Source organism: Watersipora subatra, chromosome 9 (genome assembly GCF_963576615.1).
Source record: "Watersipora subatra chromosome 9, tzWatSuba1.1, whole genome shotgun sequence".
In the NCBI taxonomy this organism is placed as follows: domain Eukaryota; kingdom Metazoa; phylum Bryozoa; class Gymnolaemata; order Cheilostomatida; family Watersiporidae; genus Watersipora; species Watersipora subatra.
In genome coordinates this window covers 28,092,339-28,118,418 of record NC_088716.1, presented here as the reverse complement: position 1 = coordinate 28,118,418, position 26,080 = coordinate 28,092,339, and the positions used below count along the sequence as shown (strand labels likewise).

The 26,080-nt window shown below is 34.6% G+C and overlaps 1 long non-coding RNA gene across 2 annotated transcripts in view; it reads left to right on the top strand.

The window, feature by feature from the left end:
• LOC137404144 (uncharacterized) overlaps positions 1–25,345 on the top strand; it is a 28,465-nt gene extending 3,120 nt beyond the window's left edge. For both annotated transcript variants that reach the window (XR_010979655.1, XR_010979654.1), the window contains exons 4-10: positions 5,244–5,345; positions 11,652–11,898; positions 13,746–13,807; positions 15,462–15,589; positions 23,195–23,298; positions 23,597–23,698; positions 24,933–25,345. This is a non-coding gene — a long non-coding RNA (uncharacterized lncRNA). The remainder of the gene's footprint in view (positions 1–5,243; positions 5,346–11,651; positions 11,899–13,745; positions 13,808–15,461; positions 15,590–23,194; positions 23,299–23,596; positions 23,699–24,932) is intronic.
• Positions 25,346–26,080: the final 735 nt, after the last annotated feature.

The window sequence follows — 26,080 nt, the reverse complement described above, 5'->3', positions numbered from 1 at the left end:
TATCTATTATTGTCAATAAATGTAATTAGTTTTAAGATTGTCTTCACATTTTCACCTTGTTTCTATGGACTGACTTATTTGAGTGCTATTTTCCTGATAATGGATGTTATTTTAGTGCCATTATCCTGTTATTGGATGTTATTTGAGCGCTGTTATCCTAATAATGGAAATTAGTTGAATGCTTGTTGTTTATTATTCCTCCTATAGCGTTTAGGAACAAGTTTAATACCTTTATCCTGGTGGCCATTTGAAACTGAGTGAACTGTCATGTTCATTTTACTGTTTAGATTATCTATCATCATGCAGTAGATGTTCCTACAACCTAAAACATTTGTTATGAGAATGTCTACATAATAGGAATTTTATGTTATACGAACAGTAAAATACATGTAAATTGCCTAATAAATAAAGAGCACCACTTTGGCTTTTCTGATGGGAAAAACTAAATCTTACTTTTTTATTTAGTGACTACATTAACTGTGGTATTATCATTTTGTGCCAACGTTTCTCATCTTTCTTATCACTTTTACTTAATTTAGGGGTTTCATGATTATGGTAATTTTATGTTATTAAGGGGAGTACACACCATTGAACTTAAAACCCCTGGAATGGCAATCACGTGACTTATTGCTAGTGATACGTAACGTATGCGCCATATTGGAGAGCTAATCGAATGCTAGTTCCGTTTGTAAACAAACGGTGAAAAATGACAGAAATGTACATGTTGAATAGTTATTTTCCACCTGGGTGTTAATGAAAACTCTTCCTACACAACGTTTAGAGTGCCCTGATAGAAGAAAACCTATTTATAACATATGGAGTGGGATATATCAAATGATAAGTAGATGTAAAATAGATTTTCGTGGACCATGTTATTCATACAAACTGTTGTATTACAGATGCATAAACCCAGCAAATGATATATTCAGGCAAATAACAACTGTTCCATTATATTGAAATTTATATTACATATGCATAAATGCATATGGAAAAACTTAGCACGTGAAGTATTTCGATAAAAACAACACATAGGTATGCTGCCAAAACAGAAACTGTTTTCAAGATTTAAATGTTAATAGCTTATGGATGTATGATATGTATAATACAGTATCTGTAAAAAATGGAATGAACTACTGCAACAACTAAACGGAAATTAAAAACAGTTGTAATAGAGGATAATCAAAATAATGTAAACAAGGAAATGCAGGATTTAGTGTAATCAGATGATTAAACTTATACATACACGTTACAGAAACTGTAAAAGGAGATTTGTATAGCACTGGATAATGAGTCAAGGTGCATCAAAGTTTCTTAGAACTAAATCAGATTAGGAATAACAGCAAAACAACAGCTGCAGATGAATATTACAGTGATTACATTGTTACTGGCCTTTAAAAAGTACTACTTTAGTATTGTATGCCACAAAGATGCACCTTGCAGTTTGAATGTACGATTTTGGCATAATGATGCTGTCGAAAATCATGAAACGATTGAATAAGGTTTTTCATCAATGAAGCTGTGGTTGGATATGCCATCTGCTGTGTCCGTAAGGTGTTTCCCAAAGCATAGCACATCACTAGGTCCTACACTACTGATAACATACACCACACAATGGAGTGGATCTGGCTTTGCATTAATACGAAAGTATCGATCTGCAACTAGCAGGATCCTGATGACACTGTCTGATGGATGCACCAATCCTCCATTAGTGTGTAGCTCAAGTAGAGTACAGAGATGTCGGTACTGGATACTTGACTTAGTGGTAACCAGCGACTGAGGGCCAATGTCACATGACAGCACTTTAGTTAGCTTTTGCACAATGTAGCCAGCTATATAGACTATACTGTTACCTATAACAGAAATTTGACATCTGAAATAATTGAGTTCCACAAACTGATCAACATTTGGAGTAGCCTGTATGATGAGAATCTCGTCTTGAGCAGTAACATTACCTGTCTTACTAGCATCTGATTTTGCACCACATTGGCTGATAAGTTTGCGAAAAGTAGCCTTAAACTGAGTAACGGTAGGATTATTATTCCAACCACCTAAACAAAAGCATCAATTATAACAATTACATGAAACCAACAAAAATGAATGTCTTATTCACATAAACATAGTACCCTTAATATACAACAATACAACTAACAAAATAAGCGAAAATAAAACAGCTCAAAATGCTACCATATCGCTATGTAAAATGAAAATGTCACAATTTTCACTGGAAGTCATTCAAACCCATCTTAAGCATAAAGCTCAAAGGTTGACTTGCAACAAAATTCACATTACAGTTATTTGGTATCAAAAGATTCACCATGTCTTACTCTGTTGTGTTGTAGGCAGGGTTGTTAAAAATCGATGATTTTTTTTTAAATCAAAAAATTCGATTTCTATTTATTTTGATTTTTTTTTTATTTAAATTGATTTTTTTGTTTCAAAAAGATGTTTTGTGTTCTAAATTGCAAGTTATTGCTATCAATTTGGACTTTATGATTTGCAGAGGTATTATGTAGTTCTACTACAACAATTAGGAAATGAAAAAGCATTTACACAGTTAACACACGACAAAAAGGACAGCATAATTTATGCGCTGGACATTAAATCTCAGAAACGAAGATGAAGAATCACAGAGAACAGATCACACAACTGCTCAGCTGCAGACATATTCATAAGCACTTGCTGTGGCAGCTGTCACTGTTTTGCGTGCTGTGTGAGGTTTCTAAATTTTTTTTAGATGTATCTACTTTAAGTTGAACAGCCTTGCAGCACTGTGCTTGACAATATGGTTTTACATTCAATCATTGAAAAGCATCATTCAACATTGAAAAATATTACCTTTAAATGACTTCAGTCGAACGTTTTAACCTGTTGTCAAAACATGGATCATTGAAATGTTCGTTGCAGATAAGTGCCCAAGGATAAGGCTTATTCACTCTTCTGTGGTTGTGATACCATTGTAAATAACGAGAGTTCTTAGTTGTTTTGTTTGGAAATCTAAAAATTAAAATGAAACTGTAGTAGTTAGTTAGCAACAGTAGTAATAACAATAGTATTATTACTCTTATCTCCTTACTGCTAGCTATATCCAGGTACAACAATAAATAATATAGGCACAACAAATATTTTTTTCAAATATAAATATTTAGAAATAACCTAATGGTTTGTAGCTCCAAAATATTAATATAAAAAAAATCCAAATTAAAATAATAAAAAACCTTCATTCTGAAGGAAGAACATTTCACTCACTAGCTTATAAATTTATTTAATCAGTAACAAAATACAGTCAAACTCGTACACTCAGTAGTGACACTGATCGACTCTCACTCACCCAGTGACTAGTGTGGTAGAACTAATGTAACTAGTGGCAGTACTAACTAGTAGTAGCACAACTAGTAGTAGTCATAGACTTTAGCAATAGTAATAGAACTAGTAGTAGAAGTGACTCACTTGTGAAATGTCATGCCCTTTCCTTTGAAAGTCCATTCTTGCGGTTTTTGCCGTTCATGTAATAGCAATAGCACTGTTTACCTACACCCTTCTCTCTCTCTTACATAAATTATTAGTAGAAATCTCAGTAGTCTGTTCCTTTGATTTAGCGGTGTATTCGTGATCTTTCATATAGCTGTTAAATCTGAAATTAGATTTCTTTCTCACATTGAACACAATTAAATTAACTCAAACGGTACTTGAAAATGGTGTCGGCCGGATTTCCGTACACACAAATGACCTCTGCCATTCCAGGGGTCTTGAGTTCAATGGTGCACACCTTCAACATTTATTTAAATCAGTTTTTTCACCTTTTTCTAGGCTTCAAAGTGTATGCTACAAAGAAAAAATTGTGTACAGTGGAACCTTGGTTCTCGAGCATAATCCGCTCCAAAAGGTTGTTTGTAAACCGAGTTGTTCGAGATTCGAAACAATTTTTTCTATCAAAACTAATGTAAGTAAATTTTAATTCGCTCCGAATCGAGAAAACAACTTCAGTAAAGTGTTTTTTCAACATTTTACACCATAAACTGTACTGTATACTGGTAGATATAGATCATGTTTAATTTTAATAAAATATTTTCTATCTATGATGATGAAAAAATGAAAACAAAAAGTAAACATTCGTATGTTTTGCTCTTGAAACATCAAAAACATTAAAGGGTGAGATACAATACTAAAAATAGCAGAAATTGAGAAAGAAACAGCAAAAAATGCAACAGATCAGTTGCATCAAAAATCGTGTGAAAATTAAAATATAAACAGCAATGGCGTGTTTAATTCAATTTTTTTCCAAAGCAATTTAGACTAACTTGACTAGAGGGGTTGTCTCCCTACCAAATCTCTTCGGTAGAGGAGACGTCGTCCCAGATGGTTTCTTCCTTTTTGTAATGAATTTATGAAGCGTAACTTGCTTCTCCGTTTGTTAACGCATGGTTCCATGCTGTTTCCGGAGCTGTTCTAAATGTTTAAGTCCAATGCGCCGGTTTGGTCGAGAACCGAATTTATGTTCGAAATCCTAGACGAACAAATCTCAAAATGCTTGGCCAAAAATCGAGTTGGTCAAGAACCAAAGCGTTCAAAACCGAGGTTTCACTGTATTTTTAAATTAGAAGAGTGAAACAAAAGTATATATTTACTATAGAAAAAGCGGAGTCTGTTTTTCCGGTTTCTCTCCCAAGTGATGCTAGAGAAAAAAATGATATTTTTAAGACTATTTAAATCTCAGTTGTCGGAGCGTCTACTATATGGCCTTTATATTGGCAATTACTGGTAACATAATCAAACGAGCAGTTAGTAGTGAGTGCGAGTAGCTGTTGGTCGCAAAAATACTAAAGGAATTTTACTTTTTTTATAGTAAGTCAGTAGGTTTTAATAAAAGCGCGCGACAAATACTAAACCTGGTAGCACGGGATAAATTTTGTTAAATCCACACAGAATGCTATTGCTCTAATTATGAAGAACTATATGGGATGTATTGTTTTATCTAACAAGATCTGTATTTCCTATGATGCCGTATTATGTCATATTTGTCATATATTAGGAACCTTCTATTGCTAAAAATTTTTATCACCTTTACTGCACACACCTTGTCCGAATTGCAACTGAAAGTGAAAAAAGGAGGGAATAACTCCTTAAACACCTGCTCATATCAGCACAGTAATTATTTATAGATAACAAACAGCTTGTAACAGTAGAGAAGCTCTGCATTTGTTACTTAATAAAGCATATATAAGTTTCTCATGGTTTTCTTTCAGTCTTGTAACTTGGGATGTGTTAGGACAGCTAATGAGTTTGTACTGACAAGGTTGGTGGGTAGGATGGTCACTTGGAAGACTGGACAGGATATTCAGCCAGTGGTGAGTTTATAGTGTTGCGACTGAGACTTTGAACTTCAGGTTTAAGCTTGCTTCTCTGCCTAGACCTCTAATAACTACAACTACTGTGCTGGCTTATGTATGCACTAGGTTTGCTTACAGTTTAAGAATTGTCCTTTAACTAGATCTATTTGGCTCGAAACTCGTATACAGTAGGCGTTCCTACAGCATAAATAATATGTTCCAAGAACGTTTGCGTTTTAGCGATTTCATGTTGTACAAAGTGTAAAATACAAGCGAATTGCTTAATCTGTTCTAAGATCTTCCCAAACTCGCCCTTTTGGCCCTTCAATAAGAAAAAACTAGTCTTAACTTTTTAATTTAATGGCTGTACAGGAACTGTAATATTATTGGTTTGTATTGACAGCTGTTCTCCTTTTTTTATTACTTTCACTTGGTTTAGGGTTCATGATTTCTGTAATTTTATACAAGGAGTTAAGGGGAGCGCACACCTTCAATGTCAATTTACGTCATTTTGCCTATTTTGCAAAAGAAAATTAACAAAATATGTTACATGTCTAAAATAGTGCAAAGCAAAAATATATATTAAAATAAATATGACATGTTGGTTTTATTCTATAAAAACTTACGTACGTAATAAGAGAGGTGTCTGTATGACTGTTCGTCTACCAGTTGCTAGGGTTAAAGGGTGAGGATAAAAAATGACTTTCGACGTGACTACCACTCTTGACGTTAAACTTGATATACTGACCCTATAAAATCTACACTAATTGATCGCCTTTTGGTATTACTGAATAATTGTGTGTCCACTATTCTCTTTGTTTTATTGACATATCTGACGACATCTCTCACGGCGAATTATACTGTCAGGATAGTAGCACAGTGCACCTTCGCCATACGACATTAATTCGCTCCGGTGTTGGCATCGTAAGGTGAGCATGCTGTATACAGGGGCATAGAAACCCATAGCAATTATCTAATGGAAACATCCCTGGTGAAAGCTTAAAAATTTTATATACATACTGTACGTAGTAACTAGAAATTCCACTGTCATACAGCCCTTGACCAAAGTGATAATGGAAAAAAGAAAGGGTACTGTTGATTGTTGAAAAAGTAGTTCTCAGCAGGAATTGACAGAGTATAGTGTAAATGAGACTTGTTTGAAATAGAAATAGAAATATAAATGTTCTAGAAATAGCTTGAAAAGCTATTTAAAAGGTTTAATACAATAATAAATCACACCTAATCACACAAAAAATCACGTAATCTACTACTATCTCAAACCTGTTTTACAATGATAAAAAAATTAATTTAAGCTGTAGGCCTAACCTACTGTAATGTATGAATTTTAACAATAACAATAAGGAAACATGTTTATTATAACTCTGAAATGCAAAAGTAGATGTAAAATGGCAAGCTAATGTGTACTATACACAGTTTGAAAGTTGGTTGTGTTGAATGTAGAATAGTATTGATAGCGATCTTTAACAGAAAGCAAGTATGAGGGTTCACGCGTCTGGAAGATTTCTGCAAACTGCAGCAAAATAAAAGCTGTTATAAAAGTGTTATAAAGCTGTAGGCCTAATCTACTGTAATGTATGTAATTCAACAACAATAAGGAGACATGTTTATTATAACTCTGAAATGCAAAAGTAGAAATAAAATGGCAAGCTACTGTGTACTATATACAGTTTGAAAGTTGGCTGCGTTGAATGTAGAATGGCTTTGATAGCGATCTTTAACAGAAAGCAAGTATGAGCATTCACGCGTCTTAAACTGCAGCAAAATAAAAAATGTTCTCGTCAGAAAGGGACGTTGTAGTTCCGCCCTAGCTTGTACATAAGTTGTAAAGAATTTCGGCTAACGGTTTAAATAATGAAACCTTCGGTGATTGGACAAAAAAACATAGGCTGATAAACTGTGTACCACAATTTCGTACCTGTAATTCGGTCTACGCCTCAAACGGTCTACGTTTATTACAGAAACCTTTGAATTAATTCGATTACAAGTAAACAATGCCATAGACTGGTGAAATGAGCACGGTTTTCTCGCGAAATGCGCACTGCTAAATAGTTCTATTATCTGTTGCACGGCTTTATTGGCGTATCGTAGGCCGGTCTTAACTTTTATTAAACCAAGCTTTTCAAGCGTTTTGTGGCGATTTTCGTCCAAATTAATCTGTCTATTTGTGTATAATCCGATCAGATGGGTAAAGTTTAAGATAATGCCGACGGTTTACAAAGACTTGATAACATTTTTGAATAGGCTTAAATGTGTTTTGTATCATTATTATACTTTAACGACTCTACAAAACAAAGGTTAAATTCGTTGATGAGATTTCAAAGCAAGGGTTCGTCTCATTGTTGATGAATAATTTTCGTAAGTTGTGTGCATATGCATTTATTATAAAAACTCTCAAACTTCGCTCCGCTCTATTTGGTCGTGGGAAAATTAGTTACAAAACCATATGGAAACCTTAGTGACTATAGTTACCTACCATAACTTTAGTGTATTTAGTGGTTATGATCTGCAATAAAATGGAACATTACTATGTGCAGTATGTACCGTAGAAAGTTCTTACCTTGGAGACAGACGTATGAAGCAAACTTTGAATTCACCTTAAATAAATTTAGCTTACTAGACACACACTTGAAGCTTTATTTTAGAATGTATCTGGCACAACTAAACTTTTATTTTGTCGTCTAAAGATTTATCGCCAATCTGTTTCTGGCTTCGTTTTCACTAAAATTTGTAGCAGATGTCATTAAAATTTTTTTCGCCTAATTCAACAAGAAAGCCTGAGTGATGCTGTTTTTGAAAGCAGACTTAAATATTTGGCCATGTAATTGCTGTGGAAAGGAAAAAATGTTATGTTTATCTTTCGAGTGATTTGACCTCATCTGGTACATGTAAGGCCCATGCACTTTTGCTTGCTTTTCACTAATCTTCAAATGAAGAATACTGGAGAGAGAGAGAAAGAGAGAGGGAGAGGGAGAGGGAGAGGGAGAGGGAGAGGAGAGAGAGAGAGAAAGCATCGTATTTCTTTAATGTGTTGTGGAAGGCATTTTGGCGAATAACATATCAACATCTTCATTAGTCCAATGTATTTAGTACACCAACTGTCAAATTTGAATTTCGAGAAAAAATTTTTGTTGATATTATATGACAAAAAAAATGTCTTATGGCAGAGGTGAACAAGCACGGTGCTTCACATCATAAGGCAAAAAAACTATAACAGGGACATCGTAACTCGAGGTGCAATGTATATAGGTATAATAGATATAACCTTATATTGTTTTCTCTTCCTGATGTGTGGCAAGAGAAAGCGAGAGCTTTAAAACAAAGTATTAGAAATCAAAAACTACATAAATTTTTTACATTATAGAAATACTATCATGTTGGATAGTATTTTGGTTTCTTTTGTGGGTCATTTCTATCTTTAGAGAATAAAAACTCTGACACCGATTGTTGGAGGTGTCCTATGGAAAAGTTGAGATTATCTACTCATGGTAAGATGAGTCATGTGTACAGGCATGGTAAATTATGTTTGATAGGTCTCTCTACTAACAGCCTGGTGAACAAAATTAACTACTTGATCTATTCCGACTCCTCTAGTAGATGATACAGACAACTCTATCAATCCTAAATTACATATATTTGATGAATCACCCAAAACTGTTTCTTCACCTATTCGCAAGGTACATCCATCTTGATATCATGGACGGAGGTCTTCCTCAAGGATAGTCAGATTGGCTGCTATAGCCACAATTTTAGGGACAAGAAATAGCACATCATGGATTTAGGGTTATGAAAATAGAGTGAGCGTTTCCTTATAATATATAACTTGTTAAAGATATATTTGTACCAAATTTTAGTTGATTCCATCAGAAAGTATAGGTACTATTCTATTAGTTGTTATTGTTTTTGATGTTTGAGGTTACGTGACTGCTAAGATGTTTCAAGATTAAAATCGACCAAACATTATCGCTGTTAAAATGCTCAGAAGAAAGATGTGCCCAGGCTTGCCCAAAATGATGTACCCTATATAGTGAGACAGTTTGTCTCTATCTCGCCTATTCACATCGGCTATTGTAATACAAGTCGAGTCGTATTGACATGTATTTTATTTTGTATTGGCTCATGATTGTTTGTATAAAACTTTTAATCTTGCTACAAATACATCATTATAAATGTCTCAAACGCCTCAAATACGGGTAATTAAATATTTGTCATATTAGTTTCCTCTAAATACTGTGTAAACATCTGAGCTCCGATTCTCCCAGTCTAGGATAATTAGGTCGTAGAGTTAACTTAATTCATCGCGGCCCTTATATCAGCCAAGTTCTCAGTTGCTACCCACACTGGAAACTAGTTACTAGACAAAATAAGCAAGCTGCATTTTTAAAAAGAAAATGTTCGAATATATATCAAAACCAGCTGCATCCTTAAAAATCTCATGTATATTCAACGTTATCTAGTCATTATTAGTATCAGTTTTTAGAAAAAGATTTACTGGTCACATTTGATTAGTTGATTCAAGTACAAAACAAATAATTTTTGAGTTGACCAAAATAGTGAACGCAAAACAACATCAATCTATTTGAAATCAATTAGCTCACAGATTTTGGCAAAGGTTTAATAAAGCCATTCTTGCACCTGGTTGGTGGTCTGTGGCGTGGACTCACCTGTTTTCACTTAGTAGTACAGAGCATAAACCTTTTTGAGTAGTTCTTAATATTTGGTCCGTTAGAATTGGGTCACGCTATGCAAAAATACCTGTCAATACAGCTCTGATTTCACTTCATAGACCCATCTGTCAGACAAGATTTTGGCCACGGGCTATGATGTATTCAATATGTTTTGCGAATCACGTTTTGCATGATCTTCAACATCATTATTTTATTACATAATTTTTACAAGCCAAAAAATTTCCATTTCAGCAAAAGTTTTTATCAAAAACATCCATCCAAGTCATGGCTACTCATGTAGTTTCAAATCTTATAATAGGACAAATTAATCTACTGCAGTAAACTCATACTTTGTACGTATCGTATCTGGATATTCCTCTTCATCATTGGTCCTAAGATATGAAGGTCTTACTATGTTGTATACGCAGGTTGGTAGTGATCACAATTCTGCTCTTATAAGTCGTGGGTATGTCCAAAATACTAATGATCTGTAGGTGCATGATTTCCTTTGTCTTTACATACCATGTTGTACATCTCATGTTTGTGCAGCCTTTTAGGTGGTTTCAGACACTCCGCATCTAGATTCTTGGGTACTAACAAAATATTAAACTTTTATCATCTGTAGATAACTTTTTGAATGTGACTTGGAAGTGATATGACATGTAGTAAAATTATCAGCAATAATAAAACAATGGCACTTTCCACACTGACACCACTGCTGGTGCCACATAAACATCCTGTAATCAATAAAACAAATGTAATATATGTCATTCATCGATATGTCGTTCTAACAAATATCTACTGGCAGCTTTCAATTTAGGAGTTAGATTGAGCATGTAAAATTGCAAAATAGTCAAATGTTTAGCAAAAGCATAAGTACGCCAAGCCAACAATTCTAAGCTTTGTTTCTGGGAGTTAAGGGTGAGCATTGATCATTGATCATCCATTTTCCTCACTTCCCACAAGTAAGCAGTGAACATGAATTCTAATCATAAATCTAATTTACTAGCTACATTAAGACCTAAGAAAACTTGAAGCAAATATTAGGCTAGGTGAAATGACAAAGAAATAATGAAACGATGATTCGTGATAGCCAAAAGTTATAATTTTATTAATTAGTAAATGTGTTCATGAGTAGTAAAATTACCTATTACCTTTAGTTTAGTACATACAGTATATAGGACAGTCAAAGTTGAAGGTAGATTTACCTCCATTCTCCTATCCTCTGGAGCATGACGCTGCTGACGCCTGTCAGCTCTAACCATAAGCATCTGCTCTAATTTTTAACCATTTGGTGCTAAGAAAACTCTGAGTCACTTTCGCTGGAACTGGAAGCGTTGTTAAAATTCTGTTGTTTATTAATAAAACATGTTGATGCAGCGATCTAGTAATTCAGTAAATTAGCGATGTCAATTAATTCAGTATATTAAATAAGGATGTTGATGTGCAATCTAGTAATTCAGTAAAATTCCTAACGAAGAGAATCTACATTTTTATATGAAGACCGCAAAAGCTTTGTGGTTCACAATTATTTGTACCGCGGAAGAGTTGAATATCAAAATTGGACACTAAATATATTATTTGTGAACTGCTGTTTTTATAGATTCAGACTTATTTATTCATTTACTTTTAAACCTAGGATCATGCTGCAATCCGCTGATCTAAATCCGAGAAAGCCAGCTGTCTTGTGGAGAAAGAAACGGAAAGAAGTGGAGAAAGTCGCTGGCTGCCGATGGGGAAGATTGTACAAGAGCTAGCAAAGTTTCTTTCGTAAAAGAAACCGTGTGGTTAGCTGTGAGCAACAACATGATGAAGTAAGAGAATTACTTAAACAAGGCGTTGATGTAAAGGCTGCAAACTATCTAGGCATCACCATCCTTCACCTGGTATGTTTGCTTTGCTATTTCTCCCTATCTCCTAACCTAAATGTGTCCAATCAGGTGTAGTTTAAAAGTAGTTATTCGTAGCTCGTCTGATTCGTTATTGTCTATCCGCTGCAAAGTGGATGATAAATATTTTGTAGTCACTTAATAAATGAGTCACTAATAACAGCTCATGAGTGAATTGTCAAAGTCAGCAAACAGCGCCATAATAAATAAGCTGGTGTGTGAACTTTATTTGTGTACAGTCAAAGAATAAAATTTAGACTAAGATCTACTTTTAAACAAGTGGTTTCGGAAGTTGTCTTACTATAATATATGAAGTTTGCTACTATAATAGCCAAGTGAACCAAGTAGCAAATACTGTAAAAGCTCTAATTCAGGGGTGTCCAAACTTTTTGCAAAAGGGGCCAGATTTTGTGTGTTAAAAATTTGGGGGCCAACCTTGGCGGACATTTTTTATATATAGCAGTAATTAATTTAAATAAATTTTGCCGAGCCAATCTGTGTTTCGTATTTGCTTAATTTAAATTTCAGCTATCTTAAGCATGTGTTTTGGTTCGTTTGAAACATGCATATCAAAATTGCATCGACATTATAATTGAAATTTAAAATTCACTCACTTTTTTAACACTAACTTTTTTTGTAACAGTTGAACAGAAGTAATTGTACTTTTTGGTACAAATTTCATTTGAGACATAAAAAATTATCTCACCATGGCAGTTTAATATTTATAGAATTTTTAAACACAATTACAGAAAAATGAACATGTAATAGGCATATCAACAAGTGCAGGGCTCATTAAAAATACTACATTAACTATAAATGTTGCTTAGATTTTTAAATGTTTAACACGTGGGTAGCAGCGCTTCTGCCCAATTTATTAACCCTTTGAACCTTGGTAGTTTTTTGTCAGTGCGTGTCAGTAACCCTGAGCAATCCCATGTTTTAAAACTTTTATTAAATATAACTAAACATGCTCATAATACAACGATATTTGGTGAAACATTAGTACAAAGGTTGAGCAACCCACGACAATTAGCCCTTCTAACAACCCTTCTAACAGAAAACAACAGTGCATCAACATTATTCGGACCAAAACTATAAAAGTTTGTATGATTTAAAAAAACCTGTAAAACATTTACAGTAGCATCATGTCCATTGAGCACATGTTCATCATCATTTCATGATTCAAAATATATTGGAAACTTATAGTTAGTATCATAAAATTCTTTATTTGCATCACAATCATTTATGGCCTCATAACAAACCAGTTGTATCAATTTTTTCGCCATACCGTTCTAATAAAATTTGTTATTAAATTGAAGGAAGTAAAGATATTTGAAAACTGTTACAAATGGATGAGACATTTCTGGTCAAACATCCTGTGAAAGAATTAATCTGATTGGTTTATGCTTTTACTTAGAAACTGCTTTTGTAAACAAAGCCATGTGAATGTCATGTGAATTTCAGCCGTTAGGGATTTTGACACACCCTACGCAATGCTGGAAAATCGGTGTTAGGGTTCAAAGGGTTAATTCTACAGGCGGGCCAGCCGTTATTGATTTTATGATAGAGGCTGCGCCCGGATGAAAATTTACCCTGGGCTCAATTTTTTGGCCTGCAGGCCGGACTTCGGACATGTCTGCTCTAATTGAATGCCATAACACCCTATTTGTCAACCCTTTATCAGGATGTTTGAAAGTGACTACACATTTACATCATACTAATGTTCTCCAGGTAACGTTCTTGGGATGTTAGCTAATATCTTTGAGGCAGCATCATAGAATGAATCATGATGAAAGAAAAACATTGAATATGTTTTTGAGCCTGTTTTGTTGCTTTAAAAACAGGAAGTGTAAGATTGCCGCCATCACTCGTAGGGAGAACGAATAGCGAAGAGCTGCTCTAACAGGTTTGAGTTGCTTACTTATCTTTATTCTTGTTATATATTTATGTACCATAAAACTTCTAATTGAACGCCATGGCCCTCTATTTGTCAACCCTTTCTCTATTATAGTGGCTGTCAATTGGAGGTGGCTTTCAAATAGAGGCTGGTGGTGTATTTTTCAGTGGCTCATCAGAATTTTGGGAAGATAGATTTAGCACCTTTACGGGCCAACCGAACGTCTCTTAAATTTGGCCCTCTTTCTTCTGTGGAGTGATATTAACTGTTTTGGTTGCAATAAATCTGCTAACTTACCTCCAACTTGTCAAAGAACTCTTAATAAATATGCATTGAGAAACTGAGAAATATCTCTGCCATTTGATAGCTATTGCTTGCAATTAATCTGCAATGAGATTATAGCCCATTTCCTGCTTTGCAATTTGTTGAATCTTTTCAATTTTATTTCGTTGTAAATTTGAAAACATATTTTTATATCTATGCTAGCTGTACTACCTGGCGTTGCCCGGGTAATAAAAAATCTTTGCGCCGAAAATTGATTTGTCTTTAACATAATTATAACAATACTTGCCATTCTAGTTTTCAAATATCATGAAAAAAAGTGTTTTGTGCAATGGAAATAAATTAACAGAGAAAATAAAAACAACTGTAAAGGTTTTCAAACTTTGTCAAACAACTGTAACTTTTAAACTTCATATCATGAGTAAAATGCTTTGTGTGGGTTAAATACATTGAAAAAAATAAAACAACTACAAAAGAGTGTAAATGTAAATGTGAAATAATTAGCTAGTAATAGCTAAATTAAGTCGGTTGTGCTACGATTACAATAAAAGATGATTCGGTAATGATAAAATTAATACAAACTGAGAAAACAAAATAAAGATCCTGAATATGTTGAATTAATAATAACAATCAGTGCATAGAAGTGTGTGTGTGTATAAAAAGGTTACTACTGTTCCAACAGAAGCTATCCATCAAAACTTTGAATACGACGATATTGGTACCTCTTGATACCGGTACAAATGTAAAAATGAGATATCGAACTGTTTTTGTCTGACTGAGCGCAGCGAGAGTGTCGAGGCTTCTCTTATGGAGATAATATAATTGTATGTGCGAGAAGAATTAATCTTGACCCCAGATATAGTAACTGAAACTTACGAAAAATATTTCTCAATGATTAGCGTGTGCATACTAATAGCTATACCTGGACATGCAGGATGACGTCGAAGAAAATAAATACACACGCAACCAACTTTGAGAAATACATATAGATTTAACAATGTTGCATAAAAGCTCAATGCACTCATTGATATGTTGGCTAGCTTGCAGCCAAAACTAGATTGCGATGTGCAATATATTGTTATCAGCATGTGAATGACCACTACTTATATATTAGTAAAATGTGTCATGTTTCTGAGAGAGAAATACATGTTTAACTGACTCAGTCGTTTCTAGTATTTTGGCAGCAGTGAAAGATTAGTTATAAATGAAGAAGAGAAGTTAACTTAAGTGAAACCTGAACCCTTTATGATTTTTATGAACTGATGGTTGATGATTGACACATGTTTATTATCAATGTGGTACCTTTTGTTAGTATTAGATTTTGTAACAAAGTTTGAGATTACAAAGTCACAAAATTGAATTTAGTTAAAATAATTTGAAGAGGTTGATGAAGACAAATGCAACCGAGGTGAAGAAGCAGGACAAGTAAAGTCTAAAGAAATCTCTTTAGGTGAACAGAAAGATGGTGAAATTGAAGAGGCTAGAGCGGAGAGCCAGGCACAGTATGATGTGAGTAGAATACTTCCATTAGATTTCAATACCAAAAGTCTTCGCCTCGAGCCTGAACTAGCAGAAACAGAATAGAATGATGCAATTAGACTGACTAGACAAGGTGTACATTAAAAACAGGAAGTAGATGGGGTAATAAGTGCGTCAATAGAAAATATGGTTACAGCCCGCCCTGAGGCTAACTTCATCTTGCAAAAACTGTGTTTTTATAGGAACATTTGTTCTAAGCGATGACCAGTCATGTCAGACGCATTAACAGCTCTATAGACTTATCTAATCAAAAATTCATCAACTTTGGATGATCTTTTATTATTTAATAGTTTTGTTGAAAGTTTTACTTATTTTATTTTTAACCATAATAATAATGCCGTAAGCTATAATAATATTAATAACTCGTCCGACTTGGAACATGCAAATGGTAGTAACGTAAATTTCAAAAAGTGTCTAAGTCCATTCTGCAGTAGATTTATGGCATTTTAATGGCGTCAGATGATGTAAAATTGTATGCTGATTAATTTGACATCAAAATATTTCCATAGATGGGTATGGTTCAAAAGTTATAGCAGTTTATATGAGGCATTGTCAAATATAGCATCAACTAAAAAAATAGCAAATATAGCATCAACTATAGCAATGATAGCAACTAGTGATATAATTTTATACTTTTCAATGTTTTAACTATGATGAAGCTATGACAAATTTAATTTTAAAACATCCTGACAGTCAGATCACCTCAAACATCAAAAGCGATCTTGAATTTAAAAAGAAAACAACGCTTTCTGATAAAATCTACTGAAATTATGCACAAGTTAGGTTTAAGTGGAATTTAAGGTTTACGTAATTGGCTCATCTACTGTATATCTTCTACCTTTACTACTTTCCAGGATCTTATTGGAGTAACTAGATATATTATTAATTCATCAACATCGATGTCATCTCTCACACGTCTTCACCCTTCATCGACTCTCCGGCTCTCTACGACATTGCTGGAAAGATTGTCCTATGCCGCTCTATCTGTTCATTCCTCTTCTCCTATTCCCTTCGAGATGTCTTATCACATCATCACTTCTCCTCAGATCAACAGGACAGTCATGCATATGGTATGATCGCTTTTTGTTGTTGCTGCTTGCAGCTACATAGTAGCATTGAATAATTTGCCTTGTCAGAGAGATTTTAGATACCTATAACGAATGATAACCAAGAACATGATTATTGGCTTTGCTGCAAGGCCTGCGAGCATCATACATATCGTAGACTTGGCAAGTTTTCAAATAAACAAAACTACTGTCAGTTGCACCCTACCAAGGAAATTCATGGCTCTTTCCCTGAATACTTGAACCAACCAATCATTAAGTTACATATTATTTTACCTTAGTTGCTAAACTTATGTTAATATGTGTTTGAACCAATATTTTAACAATAATATGGTTTAAGTGTTCAGTTTACAGGTCACAAATTTCTCTTCGGTTTTAATTATAATAGTAAACATGAGCATAATTTCATCATGAAAAGGCGCCTTGTAACCTTTAGGTAATACAGGTAATACCCAAGTTATTCACTGGACCTGATCTCACTTTAGTAAAGTTGCATTTTCTCAAACCTTGTAGTTCATGCAGAGTCAAACTGGAGCTTTACACGCACTTGTGAGACTGCTCAGTGTGATGCCATATCTCACCCTTCCCGCTCTTCTACCGCCTCAGCCTCTTACCTATTCACAGTATCATAACATTACGAGATGTCTACCTCAAAGTCCTTTGTCTTCATCTCCCCGACATCGGCTGCCAACCATTATTTCTACAGCCATTGGGTCAATTGCTTCATCGGTATCACTTTGTTCACAGTTTGAATTCATAATTTTCCATGAATGGCCATTCGCAATAAACTCAACACTTGCCATATAACCACTCAAACATAGAAATATTTCGGTAAAAAATCTAAATTCTGACCAATTAAATATTTGATAAGATATGGGTTAATTTTTAACATACTGCATCTAGAGACAATCAAAAATTGGCAGTTTTATAAATCAGTTTTACGCACATCTCCCATTCACATAGTTATGTTCTATAATGTTGTAATTACATTAAACATTGCTCCATAACTCCCCTTCTTTTATTTTAAAATCATGTTTTCTAATAGGTTAGATAGAGTGGTAGTTATGACAAAAAAGGAAGCAATGCTTTCTATAGCTGAATAGCAAAAGGTTTTAGAAAACTTCAAACGATGTCAACACATCTTAATTTTCTCTGACCTAATAGTCCATCCATGGTTTGATTGGAACACTAAGTAAAAGTTTACTAAAGGCATAAACTTGTAAGAATATCATCTGTACTGCTGTGTCTCACAATTTCTTCCGCTCTTCCATTGCCTACTACATTTCACATGTTTTTTAATATTTTAGTCTGTACAGGGTTTCACAGAAGTGCTTTATACACTCTCAACTAGGCAATCCCTCCCTCATCTTCCTGCTCTTCCACTGCCTCAGCCCATGACACATTCACTGTGTCATAACTTTTTAAGGTTTCCAGATCAAGGTCATTATTTCTCATCAAATATCATGCATCTGCGGACACCTGCTTCTATAATCATAGGACCAACTGAGCAATTGGTACCATGATCGTTCCTATCTCTCATTTCCTGTTTATTTTAAAAAGTGTGATACTTGAAATATATAAACTTAACAGAGAAGTAATTTATTCATTTCTGCGAATATTACATCATATTTAGCACGCTTTGTACGCAGTGGATCATTCGACTGCTTCTGACTATCTATTCTTACACCACTGTTTTTATGAGCAGACACAGCAAATATTGGCGGTATTTTGCTGTTTACTTTTATTATAGTTGAAACTAATGAAACTGATGAGGTTTTTCTTTTTTGTTTTCTCATCACATGAATAAGTTTGGGAAAACAAAGTTTTAAATGTAGCAGTAATCACACTTTCTAATCAAATTAAACATTATAATTAGGGTCATCATGATATACAGTGGCACAATGTAGATGAATGAAATGGGCAAATTGGGTGTGAAACTGATTATGCAGAAGTTCATCCAAACTTACAGAAACAAGCGGAAGAAGAGGCGGAAGAAGAGGCTGAAGAAGAAACCGATATAGTGTACTTGATAAAAAAAGCAAGCATCAAGTAAAAGAGAAAAAACACAAATGCTTTAGCAAAGGCTTGGAGCAGAGTTAGTAGTGATTTAGGAAGTTTTCATATGCAGTAGACGCTCCTACAATGTAAATAATATAATGTAATAATAATATAATATTCTGTCCCGAGAATATTTCCATTATATGGCTTTTACGTTATACAAACAGCAAAGTACTTGAATTTGCCTATTTCGCTCCAAGATCATCCTAAATTCGCCTATTGATTCTTATAAATTCGCCTATTGATCCCTATAAATTCGCCAATTGATCCCTATAAATTCGCCTATTGATCCCTATAAATTCGCCTATTGATCCCTTCAAATAGGAAAAATGAAATCTAAATTTTTAATTCTATATACAATCACACCTCATTATACGAGCTTAATCCGTTCTAGGTCTGAGCTCAGATGTTAGTTTTCTTGTTTGTCAAAGCACTTTATATTATATAATAATAAAATACAATTTAATTCGTTCTCATACTGTGAAAAAATCAAACAAACAAAGACATTACAAAACAAGATATTACAATGAAAATTTGTGTTTTTAATTATTATAATTCACTTCCTACGCTTACAGAGTATTATGTTTAGTAACAACTACCACTTCAGTAATTATGATCAGCAAATATATGTAACATAACTATGTTTAATACTGTCTTGAGTTCTTATTTTCAAAACGGGCGTAGTGGCTAACAGTAGTGTGAGAGGGACTTGACGGCGACACATTCGGTGGCTACACTTTTGTGATGCTTAAAGGTTGACTTGCAACAAAATTCACATTACAGTTATTTGGTTTCATAAGATTCACCATGTCTTACTCTGTTGTGTTGTAGGTGCAAAATATGTGGAAATGTGATTACAAGCTCTTAAAAGCTCAAAAACGAACAGTTAATCGAAGCCACGCGAGACCGCCGTATATAGTTTAGATTCTCTTTCCAAAACGGCTCAACTGTGACGCATTTGTGAGAGATGGTTTCTGCTTACACTTTCATGTAACCTTATTCGTCGAAATATTTTCACAAATATACTTCACACATTCAATAAAACCATGTCCATTGTTCTTACGCGTCTGTTTTATCGTCATTGTAATGCTGTCACTTTTAGCAGTGACATCTTATAACTTACCGTAAAAATTCATTTAACTTTTTAACCTTACCTTGAAGGAGTACATATCATTGTCTGATAATCATGACGAGCCTGTTGGTCACTTGTGATAATCGAAAAGTGCTGCAGCAATTATTTGCCAAGTATAGGGTCACATGATCAGATTACGACTTGCCGATTAGACCAAGCCGAAACTAAACTGTAAACTAGCGAGCATCTATATTTGATACGGGGTCTTCTGTAAAACCCGAAGTGTTTGTCACAAACTAATACTACGATAAGTTTTATATTGAGCTTTGTATTGGCCTTTCAATTCACGTGAGAACATACGTGACAAGACGATTACCGAATTTCGTAGCTACGTCATCGAAATAAAGAGATTCCAATCTATGGCGGCTTTTCGTTTTTGAGCTTTTAAGAGCTTGTAATCACATTTTCACATATTTGGCACTTACAACACAACAGAGTAAGACATGGTGAATATTTTGGTACCAAATAACTGTAATGTGAATTTTGTTGCAAGTCAACCTTTAAGCAACAAGGTGAGTAGGCCCAGGGGTGGGACAGTCTGCAAACAGGCACCATGTGCACACCTAGGTTTGGAATTGGACCCATAGCCCATTTTCCTAGGGTTTTAACAAATGACTCATAGCCCACCAACCATTATTTCACAATTAACCCTTTTTGCGTTACATGTTTTATAGTCACCATAACACACAGTTTTACACCCTTTTCACTGCATTTACAGAAGAGACTATATGGACGGGCTTGCCAGTAAAAGGTGAGTAGAAATACACCAATAAGATTTTCTTTATGCCATGCGAAATTAGTCAAATCAGCCAATCAGCTCCGTAAACATAAATCTATGCCCTTTTTAATACAGGGCGGTATTTGCTTTCCCACAAAGGTCCTTAGTCTGTTTTTGCTATTGCCCTGTCAGAAACTGCTGTCAACGTTGGTAGTAGCGGTGAAAATTTAATATCTTTATTTAAATTGATTACCACAGTTAGCTATTATGGATTACATAATTCATTATAATCAAGTTCTACGTTCTAACAAGCCTTACTAACGAACCCCATAGACCCATACCACGTTTATGTATCTACAGTGCCGGACAAAATAGTTGGGACGCAATTGATGAATCGCCAAATTTTTACCTAATTTGTTTTCTCAAAGTTTTGCTAGTTTAACATATAGTAACTATGCATATTTATATATCAATGGAATCCTTACATGCTAAGGAAGCAAACTAATCTTGTCTTAAATAAATATTTTAATCCTGTCTATCTATTTACCAAACAATTTTCATTGTGAGTTAAATTTTAAGAAGTTTACTCAAACTCACTCGCTGGAGAATTAGTTCATCCCTCAGAATGATTCAGAACTGATTCACTTTGAAGTTCTAAGTGAACTTCAAAAGATGTTTGGTATTTCCTCAAGGCATGTTGTCTGTGATTGTTGAATAACTTGAATTCTCAAGTTGGCCAATTCTGTATAAATTGGCTGTTAGCTGTTGAAAGAATGTCACTCATTCACAATGTCTACGCTTCAAGATAAGAAATTTACCGTCGTACATCTTTCCGCGGAGGAGAACATGACAGTATGAGAAATTTCAGCAAAATTAATCATCCCAAAGTCTACTGGGTACAACACAATCAACTTTGTCGACAATTTCTCATGTTGTCATGTTCTCCTTCGCGTAAAGACGGCGCTACGGTAAATTTCTTATCTTGAAGCGTAGACATTGTGAATGAGTGACATTCTTTCAACAGCTAACAGCCAATTTATACAGAATTGGCCAACTTAAGTATTCAAGTTATGCAACAATCACAGACAACATGCCTTGAGAAAATACCAAACATCTTTTTAATTTCACTTAGAACTTCAAAGTGAATCTGAGGGATGAACTAATCCTCCAGTGAGTGAGTTTGAGTAAACTTCTCAAGATTTGACTCACAATGAAAATTGTTTGGTAAATGGAGAGAGGATTAAAATATTCTTTTAAAACAAAATTAACTGGCTTCCTTAGCGTGTAAGGATTCCATTGATATATAAATATGCATAGTTACTAAATGTTAAACTACTAAAACTTTGAGGAAACAAATTGAGTAAAGATTTGGCGATTCAACAATTGAGTCCCAACTATTTTGTCCGGCACTGTAGTTTACTGAAATATACCCAAAGCACGTTAACGTGATGACTGGGATAATATACCCCTTAGGACGTGAAATTTGGTGTGCACATGGTGCCTGTTTTAGAGACTGTCCCACCCCTGGGAAATAGGCTATCAATTATGTCCATAACAAAACCCCCATTTAATTCTTTAGTTGGTTTTTCTAAACCCACATCCTGTTAATTTGAACTAGCATTAGATTTTTAATCTAAACTATTTATGGTGTGATACCAACTGAAGGCCTGAAGCCACTAGTTCTCGACTTGCTAGATTTCAGTAAGATTCTATGCTCACTAATTTGTTACGTGAGTCATTATTTGGTGAGTTGTAATACAGGCAAACATAGACTAATCTCTACTTACACCTCTACTTACAAATTTAGCTAGGAAAAATGTAAAATGTAATGAAATATTTGTCTTGACATGCGAAGTAACGCTAAACATATGAGACTCCAAACATTTTGAAACACAACATTTCTATTATTAATTGTAAAAGCTGCTATATGTAATTTAAAAATAACCTACAAATATAGTAGAACGTATAGGTATATAAATGAGGCTAACTTAATCTCTATGTAGAATAAGTTGCACCACGTATGCCTATCAGTAACTCTACCACTGAAACATAGCCCAACTCTACATCAAGGTAGTAGCATGGTAGGGGTGGATCCTATTGTGACATGTTGTAGAGCTGTGAGTGTGGAATACCATTGTTGCAGGCTCGAATCATGTATGATGAAATTTGTTTCAGAAGGCCTGATTGTAGCTTCGAATCCTGATTGTAGCTTCTGTGGCTTCGTATGGACTGCAATGTGCACAATCATTAATTCACTTACACCATGATATCATTGATGTTAAACCTTATTAGTTATCTGTTGTTAAAATATCTATAACTGCCATTGTTCTATGCGGATAGTCAGTAGCAGTTCCTCTATAGATGAGCAAGCAGAAGCATAATTTGGCTGACCTTTCATGTCTCTAGCAAGTTTTCAGAGACATGACTTCCTTGAACTTACCTCCTTTTACTGGTTCAGCATTAAATATGATAACACTTGTATTTTAAGAACAAGTACAGCCTCTTGTTAACTCTACTCATCCCTATATGAAGGTGTTTAACAATTATGGGAATATCCTCATTTCATAGTTGTTCGAGTTTATTTAATACAAAATATATTTTAGGGCGAAGTAAACAAAGACCCACAGCGAGGTATCACAATGTAACAGGCTCCAATTTACCTATCATGGTCTTCCCTACCAACTTTCTCTAATAACAGTGATAAAAGGTGAAGGTCACTTTTTTGTTGACTTTGTATTTGTACTGTGATGAGCCATAAAGAAACAATGTATTTAAAACGCGAGCTCACCCTGCAAACCTTCTCACCCTCTCTAGCGTCTTTCATAAAAATTAGGGGATTTATCTGGAGTGTTTTCATGCTAACCTAGAAGCTACATAACTGGGGAGCGCTCTAGGAGAGACAAATAAATTTAGTTTACACATAGCGCTTTGCGTTATGTGTAAAGTAAATTAATTTGTCATAGAGTTGAACCAGATCTAGATAAACCCATGAAATATATTCATAGAGTGAAGGAAGTGAAGAAAGTAATGAAGATGTTTGTGGCGAAGAAGAGAACATGTCAGGTGATGCATCTTCTCAGCCTGACCAAGTTGTTGCCTTAAATTTAGTAAGTAGAAAGGGAGAATCAGTTCACTAGTGTAGTACTACTCATACCCCACTCTTACATTACATGTACATGGCAGGTTTGAAAGAGACAGACATGGCTTGCTGTTTCCTCGGGTTTAGCAGGTTTTACTAAGACAACAATTATAGGCTATGTTTTAGGTCGTTTGTTAGAAGAGAGGAATGACACTGATAAAAAATGTTCAACTTGTGTATATCAGACCTTTGTGTATATCAGACTTCACCCCTTTGGCCTGTCAGCTGGGGAAAAACTAAACCTAATGTTTTATTTACTGACTATACAGTAGTTGTGGTATTATTGTTTTTTACCTACAACTTCTCTTTATTTCTAACTGCTGTCACTTGGTTTGGGTTCTAGATTACAGTAGTTTTATTTTAAAGTTAAAGGGAGCACACATATTCAATCTATATTTAAAACGATTTTTTTCTACTTTCTCTTTAGACAGCAAAGAAAAAATAAACATATTGTAAAATTATGTCTAAAATAAGTAAAAATAAAATATATATTTACTAAAGTGAGAGCGGTGTCTGTCTGTCTGTCCAATTGTCTGAAGCCAGTGTTAGAGGTTAGGATAAAGGGTTGATTTTAACGAGACTCTGACTCATGGCATTCAGATTGGTAGACTGACTCTCTAACATCTGCACCAATTACCAGCTTTTAGGTATGTTTGGATAACTGTGCAGGTACTTGTTCTATATACTGTATTGACACACCTGACGATCTCTCACGGCACGCTAGACCGTCAGGTATGATAGAGATACCCCTATACATCATTCTTTTCCCAGATGAGGCAAAAGAGAAAACGATTCTTTCAAGGCTAACTATTGAACCTCACTATTCAAATAGAAGTTGAGAACTTACACTGACTTGAAGCTTTATATTACATTGCATTTCTTATGTAATATGAAGCAAGATCTTTACATAAAGTCTTTACGCTAAGTTGAATTTATGTAAAAGGAGGTTTAAGCTATAAGAGCATCTACTGTATTCACATATCTAAGTTAGCAGTGTTGAGATTGTCATAGTTCTTTGTTTTGCTTGGCAAGTACCAGATGCAAGTTAGCTTTAGCTCACCAATAATACTAAACCCTCTGCTAGGTTTTTAATTGTTTGTCAACTGCACTTTAGGATGGATTCACAGCCGTAATACTCTAGGGATACGCAGGGGTTCAGAAGACTTCAGACACAGCTTAATAACACTCCTTATCTTTTGTAGTAGGCACAAAAGCTGGAGATAACTTACAGTTGAGAAAAGACAAGTGTAAACTTTTAGGAATAATATGTATGTTAGCTCAACAAGCTAAGAAGCAGTTAGAACTGGACATCGGCGTACAAACAACAACCAACCTGTGATGCATCTCCTGGGTGATAAACTGTTGAACTGGTACCTGCAGTTCTCTTAGCACGTTGTCTTATTCTACTTGATTGCCTTTCGTTTTTCCTGCAAGAGAGGACAATCTCTATATCTTCTTATCATATCTTAACATTTCTGCTACATGTATTAAAATTTAAGAAAATTCCAAGTGGTCAAGGTCACAAGTTTCCATAGTTATTTTGTTGATTATATAGTAATATACTTTAGTGTTGGTATTGCTGTCATATGTTAGCAAAACATTTTCTTTTTCTTATTGCTACCAATTCAAATAAATGGTATATAAATATTCTTATTGTACCATCTTGAGTAATGCTTCAAATGAATATCAACTACTTTGAAGCATTAAGATGCACCAGTTGATGGCAGTGACTAGCTGACCCTCTTTAACCTCGCAAGAATGGATGAAACTCGAAGTCGGTCTATTATTAAATAAAGATCAGCTAAAAGACAACTCGCAACACTTGGCCTGCACGTGAGGTCTTTTGAGTTGTGCTGTGTAAAATCCTGCTCACATCTTGTTACTATATGCACAACCGAATTGGTTGGTAAAATCAAGTTGCCATGACTTTGGACATGCAGAAGCTGGCTAGAAGGGTGGCGGACACGTATTCACAACCACTAAATATAGCAGTAAGTTGCTCAGTCAAACACAGAATGTAATTTGCACAATTCACATTGCCTCTTAAGCTTTTAATTTAGAATGTTCTGCTTTTGATGAGTAAAATTTTGAGGTGATTTCATGAGAGTTTCGCGAAGCTTATCATTTATTACGACCGGTGCCGGCGATTTACGCTTGCACCGATCAAAAGCAAACAAACCAGGAGTTGAACCACAGTTTAACACATTAGCAACTGCAGAAGAGGCAGCTGAGGCAGATTTACTTATACATATATTATAGTAGTATATTATAGTATTAGTATATTACTTATACTTATTACAATATTTTACAATAATTTAGTGTTTAGATTACTCCAACCAATATGGTAAAA